This window comes from Notamacropus eugenii, chromosome 2 (assembly GCF_028372415.1).
Source record: "Notamacropus eugenii isolate mMacEug1 chromosome 2, mMacEug1.pri_v2, whole genome shotgun sequence".
In the NCBI taxonomy this organism is placed as follows: Eukaryota; Metazoa; Chordata; class Mammalia; order Diprotodontia; family Macropodidae; genus Notamacropus; species Notamacropus eugenii.
Window position 1 is genome coordinate 100,256,864 of NC_092873.1, and position 17,510 is coordinate 100,274,373.

Genomic DNA, 17,510 nt, shown 5'->3' on the forward strand with positions numbered 1-17,510 from the left:
ACGAAGGAAAATCCAACATCCTTACCTAGAAAACCCCATGGTCTGTGGGGTTACGAGGCATTACATACAACTGGACAACAATTAGACATTCTTTCCTCTCTTGTTTTTTATGACACTTGGGCTCTCCTAACTCTACCCTTGCCTGTTAGACCACTCCTTCTCAGTCTCTTTTGCAGATAACTCCAAAATGTACATATTCAGACCTCATTTTGCTCAGAAGCTCTGATCACAAAATACCAACTGCCTCCAGACACCTCCACCCTATAGGCATCTCAAACTCAGAATGTCCAAAATAGAACTTATTATATTTCCTGGAAAAACCCACTCCTCCTCCAAACTTCTCTATTTTTACCATGTTTCTCCATTTACCCATGCTCACAACTTTTTTCCTTTCCATCATCCACCTCCTCTATACAATCAATTGCTAAGTCTTGTTGATTCTACCTTTACACTATCTCTCATATCCACCCCCTTTCCTTATATCATCCAGGCATCATGCTCATTACCTGTCATTAAGACTGTTGTATAAAAGTAAATAAACAAACAAAATCCCTCCTAATTATTCTTCATGAATCCATTTTCTCCCTTCATCAATCCATTTTCCATTTAGCTTCCAAATTAACATTCCTACAGTACAGATCTGACCCTATCCATCAGTTAGTCAGTAAGTCAATAAACATCCATTAAGTGCCTACTGTGTACCAAGAACTGTGCTAAGCTCTGGGGATATACAAAAAGGAGCTCACAATCGAGTGGAGGAAGCAACAAGCAAACAAACATGTACAAACAAGATATACCAAAGATAAAGAACAGAGGGGAGGCACTAGATTTCAGAAGAGTTAAGAAGGATTTCTCATAGAAGATGAAGTTGTTTTATAACTCCTCTTCCCAGGAAGTTTGAGTGGCTCCTTGTTGTTTCGAGGATATCGGAAAACTCCTCTGTTTGATGTTTAAAACTCTTCACTTTTCACTTATCTTTCCAGAGTAATTGCTCATTCCTCCCCTTTACACTCTCACACCCTCCATCTCCAGTTCGTTCTTTGCACAGGCTGGATCATACACCTAAAATGCTATCATTCCCTCTTCATCTCTGCATCTATGAACCTTTAACTCCTTTAACATTTAATAGATTCAATGGCAACTCCTATGATTTTTAGATTTTTCTTAGATTCTCTTAGAGCTTTTTCTAGATTCTCCTAACAGGGGCAGAAAAAGCTGTGGCCTCAAGGTCACATGTATCCCTCTATGTCCTCAAATGTGGCCCTTTGACTAAATCCAAATTTCACAGAACCCCCTAGAAGTGCACAGAACTCCCCCTGCCCGTTATTTTGCATTTACTCTGTATTTTATAGACTGTACATTCATTGTTTCTCCCCAGTAGAAGATAATCTTCTTGACAGCAGGAACTGTCTTTTTTTGTTTGTTTCTGTTTGTCTTTTTATTACCCCCAGTACATGGCACATAGTAAGTACTCAATTCACACTTTCTGAATTTAATTAAATTGAATAAAATGCTTTGGAAAACATATAATTTATAGATAGATTAGGGAAAGCTTCACCAAGCAGATAAATATTGAGTTGGGCCTTAAAAAATAAAAGGTAAGGAATAAATATAAACTTCTTCTCAAATGTCTATAACCTACCTTTCCCACTGACTGTCTTCTGAGAGCCTCTAAAATTGAACTAAAGATATAAGAGCATCCACAGGAGACTGACTATGGGGAAGAAAGAGAAGTAATTTGCAGGTATACAGCACTTTGAGGGAGATTAGACCTGCCTGGATAGATCATCTCAATGGAGGAATTCTGATACCTAAAAATGTAGTATGAGGACTCAGTATGCCTGGAAGGATGTGGATGGAGGGATGTGTGATATTAGGTAAGTCATTTCCCCTGTCTAGGCCTCATTTTTCTCACTTACAAAATGAAGGATTTGGACCCAATGATCTCTGAAGTCCCATCTGGCACTGAAGTTCTGTGATTCTGGGTGTTAGAAACAGGAAGAGAATAGAAAAGTAGGTGGGAGGGCACCTGGAACAAATTTCACCTACTTTCCTACTTGGCCCAGTTTATTCATGGATATGTATTATAAAGTAGACTTCTCATCTGTGTAGAAAAATAAAATAACAGAGGCTAACTCACACTGTACACCTAAGGCCACTTGCCTAGTGGTTTTGAAAATGACCAAGGAATGATATGATTCAATCTTCAGCATCTTCCACATTGGAGTGAACTGTTATAATCCATTTCCCCAACACAATAATTTCAGTTGTTCATTCGTTTTTCAGTTGTTTCCAACTCTTTGCTACTCCTTGGAATTTTCTTGGCAGATACTAGAGTGGTTTGTCATTTCTTTCTCCAATTCATTTTACAGATGAGGAAACTGAAGAAAACAAGATTAAGTGACTTTCCCAGGGCCACAGAGATTAGCAAGTTTCTAAGGCCAGATTTGAATTCAGGAGAATGGGTCTTTCTCACTCCAAGACACTGCACCACCTAGCTGCCCTAGTGTCAGGAGTACCTGAGTTCAAATCTGGCCTCAGACACTTATCAGCTATGTGATTTTGGGCAAGTCACATCACCATTTGCCTCAGTTTCTTCATCTGTAAAATGAGCTGCAAAAGGAAATGGCAAACCACTCTAATATCTTTTTCAAGAAACCGCAAATAGATTCACTGAGTCAAACATAACTGAAACAACTCAACAACAAAAAAAATGACTGTCTTTAATCAAAAATCTCTTCTAAAATTGATCCTGATACAACTTTCACCCTTTCGCTTTATCTGACCCTCCCCTGAATTCATCAGGGCAGTCGCCAGTTAAAGAAAAGTATACAAGAAGTGACAATAGACAGCAATCAATCGACATGTATTTGTTAAGCTCCTGCTCTGTTCCAGCCACTATGCTAATCTCTGGGAATAGAAAGAAAGACACAAAACCATGTGTGACCTCCAAGATCTCTCATTCTACAAGGGAAGCAACATGTACCAGATACCAAGAAGACATAGATAAAGTAGATGCAAAGTGATAATCATTTAAGATAATTTAAACCACACTAAGAGCCAAAGCCTGAACTAATCAGACATGCTTTTTGAGTGAACTAAAAATGCCCTTTCCTGTTTCAGCAACTATAGGACCAAATGAGGCTGACCAGGAACATTCTTCCTCTTTGTAACCACTAAAGGATAGGATGCCTAGGGCCAGATATTGTCTTGAATAATGGGACTTACCTTAGTATCCCATGGACATATGCTACATAGAGGAAATAGATATCCTGGGATTGTAATTTCAATTGACACTTTGTCAATTGTCTTGTCTTACTGTATTTACAACTTATTCAACCAAGAAACTTCCTTTCTCATACTATGGTTAAACATATATGGAGATCATAAATTTGAATGACACAGACATCCTGAGTTAGGATTTTTCTAAAATGTATTTAAGGCTTCTCATTCTTTTTATCAGTGAGTCAAAATTAGACTCTGGCTCCATGTACATGTTTGCTAACTTTAAGTGAATAAACAATATGAATTTATTTTTCTTTGTCAATCATATACATTTAATTCTTTTAAAGATATATAACAAAGTTAGTACCATAGTTCTTGCTTGTCTGTGACTTTCTGAAATTCTTCTATTTTCTTCTGTATTCTTTTTTTCTTTTAATTTATTTATTTAACTTTTAACATTCATTTTCACAAAATTTTGGGTTCCAAATTTTCTCCCCATTTCTCCCCTCCCCCCACCCCAAAACACAGAGCATTCTAATTGCCCCTATCACCAATCTGCCCTCTCTTCTATCATCCCTCCCTTCCCTTGTCCCCATCTTCTCTTTTGTCCTGTAGGGCCAGATAACTTTCTATACCCCTTTACCTGTATTTCTTATTTCCTAGTGGAAAGAACACTACTCGACAGCTGTTCCTAAAACTTTGAGTTCCAACTTCTTTACCTCCCTCCCTCCCCACCCCTTCCCTTTGGAAGGCAAGCAATTCAATACAGGCCATATCTGTGTAGTTTTGCAAATGACTTCCATAATAGTTGTGTTGTATAAGACTAACTATATTTCTCTCCATCCTATCCTGCCCCCCATTGCTTCTATTCTCTCTTTTGATCCTGTCCCTCCCCAAGAGTGTTGACTTCAGATTGCTCCCTCCTCCCACTGCCCTCCCTTCCATCCTCCCCCCCACCCTGCTTATCCCCTTCTCCCCCACTGTCCTGTATTGTAAGATAAGTTTTCATACCAAAATGAGTATGCATTTTATTCCTTCCTTTAGTAGAATGTGATGAGAATAAACTTCATGTTTTTCTCTCACCTCCCCTCTTTTTCCCTCCACTAAAAAGTCTTTTGCTTGCCTCTTTTATGAGAGATAATTTGCCCCATTCCATTTCTCCCTTTCTCCTCCCAATATATTTCTCTCTCACTGCTTAATTTCATTTTTTTAAGATATGATCCCATCCTATTCCATTCACTCTGTGCTCTGTGTGTGTGTGTGTGTGTGTGTGTGTGTAATCCCATCAACTACCCAGACACTGAAAAGTTTCAAGAGTTACAAATATTGTCTTTCCACGTAGAAATGTAAACAGTTCAACTTTAGTAAGTCCCTTATGACTTCTCTTTGCTGTTTACCTTTTCATACTTCTCTTCATTCTTGTGTTTGAAAGTCAAATTTTCTTTTCAGCTCTGGTCTTTACATCAAGAATGCTTGAAAGTCTTCAATTTCATTGAAAGACCATTTTTTCCCCTGAAGTATTATACTCAGTTTTACTGGATAGGTGATTCTTGGTTTTAGTCCTAGTTCCTTTGACTTCTGGAATATCATATTCCATGCCCTTTGATCCCTTAATGTAAAAGCTGGTAGATCTTGTGTTATCCTGATTGTATTTCCACATACTTGAACTGTTTCTTTCTAGCTGCTTGCAATATTTTCTCCTTGACCTGGGAACTCTGGAATTTGGCCACAATGTTCCTAGGAGTTTCTCTTTTTGGATCTCTTTCAGGCAGTGATTGGTAGTTTCCTTGAATACTTATTTTGCCCTCTGGTTCTAGAATATCAGGGCAGTTTTCCTTGATAATTTCATGAAAGATGATGTCTAGGCTCTTTTTTTGATCATGGTTTTCATGGCTTTCATGGTTCCAAACAAACCCATAATTTTTAAATTGTCTCTCCTGCATCTATTTTCCAGATCAGTTGTTTTTCCAATGAGATATTTCACATTATCTTCCATTTTTTCAGTTTTGTTTTGTGATTTCTTGGTTTCTCATAAAGTCATTAGCCTCCATCTATTCCATTCTAATTTTTAAAGAACTATTTTCTTCAGTGAGCTTTTGGACCTCCTTTTCCATTTGACTAATTCTGCTTTTGAAAGCATTCTTCTCCTCATTGGCTTTTTGAACCTCTTTTGCCAATTGAGTTAGCCTATTTCTCAAGGTGTTATTTTCTTCAGCATTTTTTTGGGTCTCCTTTAGCAAGGTATTGACCTGCTTTTCATGCTTTTCTTGCATCTCTCTCATTTCTCTTCCCAGTTTTTTCTCCACCTCTCTAACTTGATTTTCAAAATCCTTTTTGAGCTCTTCCATGGCCTGAGCCCACTGAATATTTATTTGGATATTTGGGATATGGAAGCCTTGATTTCTATGTCTTTCCCTGATGGTAAGCATTGTTATTCCTCATCTGAAAGGAAGAGTGGAGATATCTGTTCAGCAAGAAAGTAACCTTCTATGGTTTTATTTCTTTTCCCTTTTCTGGGCATTTTCCCAGCCAGTTACTTGACTTCTGAGTGTCCTCTCCACACCCACCTCACCTCAAGATCTGCCCAGCCAGCTCTTGGGGTCTGAGATTCAAATGCTGCTTCCCAGCCTCAGGGCTTTGGGCAGGGGTGGGGCTGCTATTCAGTGTGAGATTAAGTTCAGGTGCTCAGGTGGGAGCAGAGCCACCTCACAGGGGCTCAGTTCCCTCAGGGGGTTTATGCAGAGACCTTCCCAATGGATCTGAGCTCCTGCCTGTTTTGGGAGCCCCTGTTTGCTGCTGCCTCCCGAGGGGGGCTGAGTTATGGAGACACCCCGTTCCCCTCTCTGAGAGCCAAAAAGACCCTCTCACTGACCTTTGGCACCTGTGGGTGGAGGGACCTGCATGGCCACTGGAGACTCTGTCCTTGAAGCCTGCTCAGATCTACTCCCCTCAGTTCTGCGTGGCCAAGGCAGGGCTGGGCTCTGCTCTGGGTCCAGTGCATGATGGACCTTTCATGTCAGTTTTTCAGGTCTCTTTGGAATAGAAATCTCCTCCACTCCATTGTTCTGTGGCTTCTGCTGCTCCAGAATTTGTTGGGAGTTCTTCTTTACAAGTATTTTATGGGCTGTGGGTTGGGATCTAGCATATGTATAACTTTCTACTCCACCATCTTAGCTCAACATTATGAATGTATGTACCACCTAGCCTGTTTACCTCTTTTAACCAAATTTTCAGGTATTTACAAAAGTTATCTAAGTGGAAAAAGTGTTAACAGCTTGAAGGTCTAAGGGAATGTCTTCTACAGAAAGTGAGATTTGAGCTGAGATCTGAAGGAAGCCAGGAGAGCAAAGGAGAGGGGCCAGGTTTGAAAAAAAAAGTATTTAGAGACTAAAAGGGGAGGGAACATTCCTCTTGATGCCTAGAAACTTGCCTTTCAGGTCTCAAAGTCAGATAGCAGGGGTAGAGAGAAAGCATGAAGATGGACCTCTCTCCTCACCTTACTTGCCTTCTCCTAACTCACCTGCTTTATGAGTGGTGAACTAGCTGTGGCAAGGAGCAGGTAGAGATCTCTGAACAGAAAATCAAAATCTTCAGTCATTTCTGAATCCAAAATTCATACCTTAAGCTACCAGGAGGAATTGTGTATCTAGAATTCCGGAGGTTTTCCTTAAAGACTGGCCTTACTAGAAACATGAGAAGAATATCACCTGGGGACTGTTTGCTTCCTATGCTCCTCTGCCCATTGAAAGGAGGAGCAACCATCAGGGACAAGACAAAGCAATCTGTGGTTTCCCAAAGACTTCTTGGGTTTGGAGAGGCCTGTCACTCACTTAAGGGTTTTCTGGGTTTGGGAGAGGCTGCAGACATGTAGTCACCCAGCAGGTATTTTATTATATCGTGGTTTATTACATTCATTGATTCTATGCCAAGAGTAAAACACCATGTACAGTAAAACATGTTCTGTTCATTCCTGTGGGGAGTCAAATCCATTATGCCAAAGTCAGGCTAGCAGAGCTCTATAAAATTTATTGTATTCAGGGAGAAGATGGGATTTAGCTAGCAGCATGGGCGCTCAGATGATTCTGATGGGTTAAAGGCACACTAATCCACCCCCTAAGGTAGCTAGATGGGGTCAGACCTGGAGTCAGGAAGACTTGATTCAGATCTAGCCAAACTTATTAGCTGTGTGTCTTTGGGCAAGTCACTTAATCCTGTTTTCCTTAGTTTCCTCATCTGTAAAATGAACTGGAGAAGGAAATGGCAAAATTACTCCAGTATCTTTGCCAAGAAAACCCCAAATGGAGCCACAAAGGGTCAGATACAACTGAAAAACAACAAAGCCTACCTTCTGAACTAACGAGTTGGTAAGGCTATCCAGAGAAAGGCAGCAATGGAAGAAAGATCAACCACTCCCTGAAAGCCATGTAGAACTCAGCACTTATGTTCAATGGGGCAAAATACTATGAATGCCAGGGTGAGTTTGGGACTAGTCCAACTCCGTATCTTTGAATAGGATCAAGACAGTGATTAATGAAACCACCTGATGGTTAAATACCACTTTACATTTTACTAAGTATATTAGATCCCTTATCTCATTTAATCCTTGGAACAAAGTTCTGAGGTAGGTGGTTTAAGTATTATTATCATCTCTTAATAGATGAGGACATTTAGGCTTACAAGGACGCATTTCACGTTATACAACAAGTCTGCCTTGCACCTGAAATTTCCAGTAAGATTTGTTGTTGTTCAGTCATGTTGGACTCTTTGTAACCCTGTGGACCATGGCAGAGCAATGCTGTACATAGGGTTTTGTTCTCAAAAGTACAATAATGGTTTGCCATTTCCCTTTCCAGTGGATTAAGACAAACAGAAGTTAAGTGACTTGGCCAAGGTGATACAGCTAATAAATGTCTTCTGAGGCTAGATTTGAACTCAAGTCTTCTTAACTCTAGACCAAGTGCTCTATCCTTTGAGTCACCCAGATGCCTCCAAACAGAGGTTAAGTGACTTGTCCTGGTTCACATAACTAGTAAATGAAGGAGGAAGAATTTGAATTAGGTTTCTTAACTCTAGACCTGGCACTCTATCCACTGAGCAATCATAATGCTTTACCAATAAGATAGCTTTTCCTTTGTGATTTATTCCATTCATTTAGCTATATCATTTTCGATTGTAACTGGTTGCTGATTGCTTTCAATTCAGTTCAATACAATTCATTAACAATTAACATTAATAATTCTTATGGTCCTGCACTAGGCAATGTGTACACAAAAACGTGTGTGTGTGTGTGTGTATAGTCCTTGCACTAAAGGCACTTACATTTTATCTTCTTCTATATGCATATCCTTTCTTTACCACCCACATCAGAGAGATTGTAGACTCTTCCTCAAGGGGGAAAACTGAATGCAAGAGATTGTGTTAAGTGTTTTCATTTCATTTCAATAATCATTTATTAAACATCTATTATGCTCAAGCCATTGTGCTAAGTTAATAGGAACATAGATATGGAGCTTGGGGGAGGTTTAAGTCATTTAGTCACAGATTTAGAACTAGAGGAAACCTTAAGGGACGTTGAACCCAACACCCTCATTTTATCAATATGGAAAAATATGGAAAAACCTGCCCATTCTACATGAGTCTAATTCATGTCTTCCCATGAGTGTACTGCAGGGAGATATCCAACATTCCAGGGGCTCTCCCCAACTTCTCCCAACATCAGAAAAACACCAATAAACTACATAGACCCCACCCCCAACAGTTATACATTATTTTTACTACAAAATTAGCCCCTCGGAGGCGGAGCCAAGATGGCGGAGTAGAAAGACGCACATACACATAGCTCCGAACCCACAACCCACAGAATGGCTAGAGGGAACCAACTCACGGTGAATTCTGCACCCAGAGGCCACGGAACATTGGAGCGAGGGGGATTTCTGTTCCGGAGAGACCTGCAAACCTCTCGCGGGGGGTCCTTCACGCTGCGGACTGGGCGCCGGGACTGGGAGCAGAGGGCAGGCCTGCAGCGGCCACGACACCATGAGGAAAAGATCCGAGCGGGCTACGGAGACGGGATATCCAGTGGCGGCACAAGCCCCCCCACCCACAGGTGATGAGGGTCAGTGAGAGAGTCTCTTTGGCGGGTCGAGAGGGGAGTGGGGTGTCCCCATGGCTCGGGCCCCCCCGGGAGATAGAAGCTGAGAGGCGGCTGCAGCCAGGGGCTCCCCAACTGGGCAGGAGCCTGGATCCATTGTGGAAGGTCTGTGCATAAACCCCCTGAGGGAACTGTGCCTGAGAGGCGGCCCTGCCCCGACCTGACCATCTGAACTTAATTCTCACACTGAATAGCAGCCCTGCCCCCGCCAAAAGCCCTAAGGCGGGAAGTAGCATTTGAATCTCAGTCCCCAAACGCTGGCTGGGAGGATCAGGAGGTGAGGTGGGTGTGAGGAGAATGTTCAGAGGTCAAGTCACTGGCTGGGGAGAATGCCCAGAAAAGGGAAAAGAAAATAAAACTATTGAAGGGTACTTTCTCGGAGAAAAGACACTTCCTCCCTTCCTTTCTGATGAGGAAGAACAATGCTTACCATCAGGCAAAGACACAGAAATCAAGGATTCTCTGTCCCAGCCCACCCAATGGGCTCAGGCCATGGAAGAGCTCAAAAAGAATTTTGAAAATCAAGTTAGAGAGGTGGAGGAAAAACTGGGAAGAGAAATGAGAGGGATGAAAGAGAAGCATGAAAAGCAGATCAGCTCCCTGCTAAAGGAGAACCAAAAAAATGTTGAAGAAATTAACACCTTGAAAACTAGCCTAACTCAATTGGCAAAAGAGGTTCAAAAAGCCAATGAGGAGAAGAGTGCTTTCAAAAGCAGAATTAGCCAAATGGAAAAGGAGATTCAAAAGCTCACTGAAGAAAATAGATCTTTCAAAACTAGAATGGCACAGATGGACGCTAAGGACTTTGTGAGAAAGACAGATATCACAGAACATAGCGAGAAGATTGGAAAAATGGAAGATAATGTGAAGTATCTTATTGGAAAAACAATTGACCTGGAAAATAGAATCAGGAGAGACAATGTAAAAATTCTGGGACTACCTGAAAACATGATCAAAAGAAGAGCCTAGACATCATCTTCCATGAAATTATCAAGGAAAACTGCCCTGAGATTCTAGAACCAGAGGGCAAAATAAATATTCAAGGAATCCGCAGAACACCGCATGAAAGAGATCCAAAAAGAGAAACTCCTAGGAGCATTGTGGCCAAATTCTAGAATTCCCAGGTGAAAGAGAAAATATTGCAAGCAGCTTGAAAGAAACAATTCAAGTATTGTGGAAATACAATCAGGATAACACAAGATCTAGCAGCCTCTACATTAAGGGATCGAAGGGAATGGAATAGGATATTCCAGAAGTCAAAGGAACTAGGACTAAAACCAAGAATCACCTACCCAGCAAAACTGAGTATAATACTTCAGGAGAAAAAAATGGTCTTTCAATGAAATAGAGGATTTTCAAATTTTCTTGATGAAAAGACCAGAGCTGGAAAGAAAATTTGACTTTCTAACACAAGAATGAAGAGAACCATGAAAAGGTGAACAGCAAAGAGAAGTCATAAGGGACTTACTAAAGTTGAACTGTTTACATTCCTACATGGAAAGACAGTATTTGTAACTCTTGAAACATTTCAGTATCTGGGTACTGGGTGGGAGTACATACACACACATGCACACACGCACACATACATAGAGACAGAGTGCACAGAGTGATTTGAAGAGGATGGGATCATATCTTAAAAAAAAAATGAAATCAAGCAGTGAGAGAGAAATATTGGGAGGAGAAAGGGAGAAGTTGAATGGGGCAAATTATCACTCATAAAAGAGGCAAGCAAAAGACTTATTAGTGGAGGGATAAAGAGGGGAGGCAAGAGAAAAACATGAGGTCAACTCTCATCACATTCCACGAAAGGAAAGAATAAAATGCACACTCATTTTGATAGGAAAACCTATCTCATAATACAGGAGAATGGGGGACAAGGGCACAAGCAGGGTGGGGGGGAGGATAGAGGGGAGGGCATGGGGAGGAGAATGCAATACGAGGTCGACACTCATGGGGAGGGAAAGGATCTTAAGAGAATAGAAGTAATGGGGGACAGAATAGGATGGAGGGAAATATAGTTAGTCCTATACAACACAACTAGTATGGAAATCATTTGCAAAACTACACAGATCTGGCCTATATTGAATTGCTTGTCTTCCAAGGGGAAGGGGTGGAGAGGGAGGGAGCTAAAGAAGTTGGAACTCAAAGTGTTAGGATCAAATGTAATGTTCTTACCACTGGGAAATAAGAAATACAGGTTAAGGGGTCAAGAAAGCTATCTGGCCCTACAGGACAAAAGAGAAGACGGAGACAAGGGCAGAGAGGGAGGATAGAAGAGAGAGCAGATTGGTCACAGGGGCAATTAGAATGCTTGGGTTTGGGGGGGGAGGGGATAAAAGGGGAGAAAATTTGTAACCCAAAATTTTGTGAAAATAAATGTTAAAAGGTAAATAAGAAAAAATTTAGCCCCTCTTCTTTTTTTTTGACATGGTTTACTCCATCACAATCCAGGAAAGAACAGTTTAGAGACATAAAGATTAACCCAAAATGTTTCCTAACTTCAAAGAGTTTATGTTTTATGAGGTGGAGGGCTGAATATGAAAAATCAACAAATAAGTAAATATGAAGTAGCTTTAGGGAGGAGAAAATACTAGATACCAGGGAGATTGGGAATAAAGCCTTCTATAGGAAAGAAACTAGAGATTTTAACAAGCAGAAGTGAAGAGGGAGTGGATTTCAGGCACAAAAAACATCCCACGTTGATGCACAGAAATAGGGGGGCAGAATGTCAGAGATCAGGGATTAGCTTATAGTACAGTTGGGTTCGAATATAGTGTTTGTGAAGGGAAGTAATGAAATAAACCTGGAAAGGTAAATTGAAGTCATATTGCAGAGGGCTTTAATTGAAAGTATGAGAAGTTTGCATATTATCCTAGCAGAAATAAGAATCTGCTGAAGATTTTTGACTAGGAAAATTATATAGTCAGATCTCTGACAACTAAATGGATAATAAATAGGATATAGGAGATCCTGAAAATAAGGAGATCAACAGTTGCCTGTTGCAATAGTCCAGGTAAGAAACGATGAGAGTCTGAATTAGGGCAGTAGCCCTGTGAGTGGGGATGAGAGAGAGGCAAGAGACATTGGAAGTGAATTCAACTAGATTTGCTGACAAAGGCATTTGGAAGAGAGATAGGTTTTGGAAGAAATATAATGAACATCATTGTGACCATATTAAAATTTTAAAAGACAATGATACATCCAATTGGAGGCATATAGCAAGAAGTTGTGAAAGAGCAGTTAGAACTGATTTGGAGGATCAATTTGCATAGATAATTAAATCTTTGAGACTAATGGAATCTACCCAAGAGAAACAGCATAAAGTTAGAAGAGAACCTAGGATAGAGTGCTGGGGGACACCCCTATTTATGGCTTAGGAAATGGATAATGACCAAGCAAAGAAGACCAAAAGTGGTTAGAAAGATAGGAAGAGAACAAAGATAAAGGATTTATAGAAGTCAAGGGAAAGAAAATATATCCAGGAGATCGGAGTGAAATAAAGAGTGCAGCTTCCTGGACTCTAAGAGCATAGAGTTTAGTAAGAAGACCTAGGTGTACACAAGATGTTGTATGGGAAAAGTCAGATGAAGTCCTCAGTAAGGGCTAAGGAGGAAGTCTTCATCTGTTCCTCTTTGTCATATATTTTGAGCTGAAAGGGCTCTTAGATGTCATGTAGCCCAACTAATTAATTTTGTATATGCGTAAACTGAAGCTGAGTAGAACTGAGTCATTCAAGGTAGTAAACATTTAAACCAGTTCTTCTTACCCTCAATACACGGCTTATTGAGGTAGTTATGTGGATAAGTGGATACAGTGATGGTCCTGGATTCAGTAAGACCTGAGTTCAAACACTGTCTCAGTCACTTATTAGCTACGCAACCCAGGACAAACCACTTAAGTTCTGTCTACCTCAATTTCTTCATCTGTAAAATGAGACTAAAAATAGCATCAGCTTCCCAGGGTTGCTGTAAAATAATATTGGTAAAAGTATTTTGACAACTTTTAAGTGTTGTATAAATTCTAGCTATTATTACTATTCTACTGTGCCTTGCTATTTCTCCTTTATAGTAAAAGCCCTAGGGACCACTTTAACAACAGACAATTCTCAGATGGGACACCCTGTCTGACAAGCCAAGTGAGGAAACAACAGCATCTGGTGACAATAATGCAACCAAAGGACACTAGATTTAGAATAATTAACATTGGCACCTATTTATTGCCTATTTCTAGGATAGAAAACTACCAGCAGAGAAAAGGAAGGGGGAGAAAGAAAGACAGATATTGAGACAGAGATTACAAACATAACTACATATGGTCCAGATGAAACCCTAAGGAAGAAACTATTCCAAGCTAGGTAACAGAGTCTGGTATGGGTGAAGTCAAAGGTTAACCAGATCCTATTTGCAAAAGGAAGAGATTCAGCAGTGCTGTTCGTATTTGGTAAGTGATTTGGAAATGGGGATGGGAGACAGGGAAGGGGAAAAGCACTGTGCCATATAGTGCCTACTTGGATGCCAGGTGACTCAGTAGATACAGTGCCAGGCTTGAAGTTAAGGAGATTCATATTCCTGCGTTCAAATCTGGTCTCAGACTCTTACTAGCTGTGTGACCCTGGGCAAGTTACTTAATCCTGTTTTCCTCAATTTCCTCGTCTATACAATCAGCTAGAGAAGCAAATGGCAAACCACTCTAGTATCTTTGCCAAGAAAACCCCAAATGGCATCACAAAGACTCTGATGCAACTGAATCAACCAAACGTTGTTATTTTGGATAAGATCTGAATTTCATTCATCTAAGGAACTTCAAGTGAGAAAATTCCTTCTGTTAATGAAGAGTAGCAATTATTCTGAAATTTATAGTCTGAGAGAATAACCTAAGGTACAAGTGACTTTCCTAGGGTCATACAAAAATTATGTCAAAGAAAAGACTTGAACTTACATTTTCTTGTTTCTGAGGTCAGCTCTCTATTCACTTTACCGTATGGTAGTGGTCATTGTCATGGTGGTAGTGATCCTAATCATGGTGGTGATGATCATGGCCTTGGTGGTGGTGAGCATGGTCAGGGTGGTGATGATTACGGCCTTGGTGGTGGTGATCATGGTCATGGTGGTAGCAATCATGGTCATGGTGGTGGTGAGCATGGCCCTGGTGGTGGTGATCACGTTTGTGGTGGTGGTGATCATGATGATGGTGGTGGTGGTCATCATCATCATCATTACCACCACCACCATCATTATCTCATTGCCTTCTTATCATCATCATCGTCATCATGTTGTCATTGTTGGTTTTTTAATCCAGGAGCTCCTTAATCTGGTGAAATCACAGATACAGATCCCATCCCACTCATTATCATTAGTTTCATTATCATTATTATTAGCATTGTTAGCTTTATTATGAGACTTTTTCTCAACTTCTTCAATAGAATTTTAATAAAAATTTGAGTAAAACAGGACATGTCAATCTATTGTTATTATTCTTTTTAATTCAATATTCTATGGCATGGGTGAATGAAATAATTGCTTTTGGTACCTGAATAAAAATACTGAGGTGTAAGCTCACCTTTCCTGGAGTTAATGAAAGTATCTTCTGGACAACTCCAGTAGCATAGAGGATGACAGAGAGGATATATACCTTATTGTGTTCACAGAAGATTTTGAAGATTATGTGTATTTAACATAGCAATAGCTATTAAAATGTTGATCCACCTGGAAATACTGACCCATTAAGCTTTTATAAATCAGTATTATTTCCAGATAATTGTGGACCATAGCTTATTATAATGATCCAGTTCCCATATAGTAAATTATTGAGTTTAATTGTCAATGATATTTTAAGGTCTACATGGAGATTTATCATCTGTCAGTTCATGAAAGACAGAAAACAGGGGTGGAGCCAAGATGGTGGAGTAGAAAGATACATATGCATGTAGCTCCAGCTCTTCCCCCACAGCCCATGAAATACCTGTAAAAAAGACTCTACAAAGTCTAGAGCAACAGAAACCACAGAACAACAGAGCGAAAGAGGTTTTCAGCCAAAGGTAACCCAGAAGGCCAACAGGAAATGTCTATCTCATGTGAAGCTGAGTGGAGCTGAGTCCAGCCCTGGCCACAGGGCACTGGGAGGAACAGGACCTGAATAGACCTCCAGGCAGAGTTCCTAGCAAGGAAGGTCCCAGATACCTCAACCCACAAATATTGAAAGAATCCACAGATCACTTCCTGAAAGAGATCTGAAAAGAACAACTCCTAGGAATATTGTAGCCAAATTCCAGAGTTCCCAGATCAAGGAGAAAATATTGTAAGAAACTAGAAAGAAAAAATTTGAGTATTATGGAAATACAATCAGGATAACACAGGATCTGGCAGCTTGAATGTTAAAGGATCAAAGGGCTTGGAATAGGATATTCCAGAAGTCAAAGGAACTGGGATTAAAAACAAGAATCACCTTCCCAGCGAAACTGAGTATAATACTTCAAGGGAATAAATGGTCATTCAATGATATAGAAGACTTTCGAGTATTCATGTTGGAAAGATCAGAACAGTATAGAAAATTTGACTTTCAAACACAAGAATCAAAAGAAGCTTGAAAAGGTAAACAGGAAAGAGAAATCATGAAAGATCTTCTAAAGCTGAACTGTTTACATTCTTACATGGAAAGAACATATTTATAACTTTTGAGACTTTTCTCAGTGTTTGGGTAGGTGGAGGGATTGTACATACATACACATACATACATATAGACAGAGAATACAGGCTATATTGAATCAGAAGAGATGATATCCACAAAACAAAGATATAAAAAAATTAAGGGTTGAGGGAGGAAAATACTGGGAGGAGAAAGAGAAAAATGGAATGGGGCAGGCTATAACTCATAAAAAAGACAAAGAAAATTCTTGTTCAGTGAAAGAGAAAAGGGAGAAGGGGAGAGGGGGAAAGTGAAGCTAGTCTCTCCTCATATGGCTTAAGGAGGGAATAACATGCTCACTAAATTTGGTAGGAAAATCTGTCTTATACTACAAGAAAGTAGGGGAGGAGGTGACAAGTGGGGTGAGGGGAATGTTAGAAGGGAGGGCAAATGGGAGAAGGGAGTAACTAGAAATAAACACTTTTGGGAAGGGACAAAGTCAAATGAGGGAATAAAAAAATAAAGGAGGATAGAGTAGGATAGAGGGCAATATAGTTAGTATTATACAACATGATTATTATGGAAGTCTTTTGCAAAATAACACATATATAGCCTATATTGAATTGCTTGCCCTCTCAATGGGGAAGGGGAGGGAGGGAGGGAGTGAAAGAAGGTGGAATTCAAAGTATTAGAAACGAATGTTGAGAATTATTATTGTATATAACCAGGAAATAAGAAACACGTGTAATGGGGTACAGAAATTTATCTTGCCCTACAAGAAAAGAGAGAAGATGGGGATAAGGGAAGGGTGGGGTGTGATAGAAGAGAGGGTTCATTGAGGGAAGGGGTAATCAGAATGCAAGGTATTAGGGGGTGGAGGAGGGGAGAGATGGGGAGAAAAATTGGACATGTTACAAAGTGATGTAAAAGCAATTAATATTAAAACAATTGACATCTTGAGTTTGGGGAAATGAATTTTAGTCTACGTCTCCTAGATGTGGATAACTGGGTAAAATTTGGCATTGATGGAAAAGCTAAGGTTTTAGTGGTAAGTTTGATTTTATGATTATTATTTAAGCAGGATCTAGAATGGCATATAAACCACTTAAGACTTACCTCAAAAGATGTTCCTTAGCCAATGTGAAATTATAATCATATCTGAAACCTGGTTATTGGAACTTGCTATTTTAAGATGTTATGGGACTATTAAGTGACTGTTCTTCTGAATCTAATTCCAGGTATGGATAGCAACAAAGGCAGTTTGAGACTCCAATCCATGATGCTACTAAGCCTGTGAGATGCTGGTATGAACTGAGAAAGATGATCTCATGGGAAGGGTGGGAGAGCAGCTGTTCAGCCTGGCTGAGGTAAGATTCTCCTGACTCAATTTCTCCACTGACACCTGGCAGACTCTAAACCTCACTGAATGCAAGCTGACAATCTACTCTTGCCTGGAACTAATGTGAAGTTGGGGAGAAGTTGTTTCCCTGCAATGTGCCTACACTTAGTG